Genomic DNA, 1623 nt, shown 5'->3' with positions numbered 1-1623 from the left:
TAATAGTTGGCCTGCCAAGTTGTCAGGTTGCAAAGGATGTTTATTTTGAGATAGTATAGCAGAGAAGATTGTACAGCAGGTAGGGTTCTTGCCTTGCGTGCTGTTACTAATCCATCTAGATGGGCCTCTTTCAGGATGGTGTTCCCTGAGTGCAGAGCCAGGAATAAGCCTCAAAAGAAGAACAAAACGTCTTTATTTTTCTTCTAAAAATATTCTAGGAAGCAGGAGTGAGTAGAAATTGTTGGGTTAGTTTTGGTAGTTACATTCACTGCTTGAGGAGATTTGGCAGTTATTTATGTGTGTATCAGGAGGCAGGAGAGAGCTACAGAGGGCTAGACTGGCTTCCTGGTGGTGCATGGAATTGCTTAGGCCTGATAGAATTTGTGTTCTGTGAGCTAATGTGTGTATTAGATTATACTGTGTGGTCTTTTTATGTTTGTACTTTGTAAATTGCATGTGGAAGTCTTAAGGCTATGTTCAGGTTTACTTAAATAGGAATATCTAAAATAAGCCTAAGACCATTGGTAAAGTTATGGCAGAGATGTCACCTTATTTCTGTAATAGCACATTAGTTTCTAAATGAATTATCTTAAATGAGCCGAATTCCTGCAGGCTGACTGAAATGTTCATAGCCATAGGAACATGGTCATAGGAAATACTATGTTCCCAAGTTCAGGCCCACCCTGTTGTCTCCTGAAAGGCTCTGGCATAGATTCTTGAGCCCGCAGCTAGCCTTCATAAGCAGGGGTTCTTAGGTTAGTACAATCGCATCCTATAGGTGAGCAAAATAAATAGTGTTTGTGGCTTAGTAGGACAGGTGAATTGAAAGGATGTTGCCCCTGAGGTTTTTTTCTTGACCTTATATTTTCTTTGGTTTGTGTAAGAAGTTGTGAACTGTAACATGTTGAGTTAGAGACGAAAGAACCAAAATGACAGAAGTCCCTGACCCCAAAGAAGAATGCTTTTATTTGGCTCGGAATGTTCTTGGCTTTTTTTTTTCTGCTACAGTTTGCAGAAATGACTATTTACTGACCTAATTTTTTTCTTTATTGCAGACCGTTCCTCTGGGCTTACCCTGAAACTTTTGTCTCAATTAAAGAATCTCGGAGCAAGGAATACTTGCTTTTAGACATTATTCCCTCACTCTTTAATATTCTTGCACAGTTGAAAATATTTTTAAGACATTTTGATCATGAGCTAATTAAGTTTATTAGAAATAAGCTGTACACATTTGTATTTGTACTGGTGTAAGTTCTGAGAATTACCTGGCTATGATTACAGTTTATCATTGTGATTATTAAAAATGAGAGCAAGTAAATCGCTGTTGCCAAATCCTTGTCACCAATTTGTTCTGATCATGGCAGCATGATTTCTACTGCAGAGAATGTCTTGAAAAGTTAATAACACTAATTTTCTAAGACTGTACATTTAAGAAATGATTTTTCTTCCTTTCCTCTTAATACTGTAATAAACGAGTTATCACAGAAACTGCCATGCAGATACAAGAGATACTGGCCTAAGAACTCGTGACTAAAAAACTGCAACAAGTGCTTGGTTTCCTTCACATGACACATAAATGTTTGCAAAGACTTTAAGCATTTTGCTTTTGATCCTTTAAGCTGT

Source organism: Suncus etruscus, chromosome 13 (assembly GCF_024139225.1).
Source record: "Suncus etruscus isolate mSunEtr1 chromosome 13, mSunEtr1.pri.cur, whole genome shotgun sequence".
NCBI lineage: Eukaryota > Metazoa > Chordata > Mammalia > Eulipotyphla > Soricidae > Suncus > Suncus etruscus.
The sequence above is the reverse complement of the archived record's forward strand: the minus strand, read 5'-3'. Positions refer to the sequence as shown.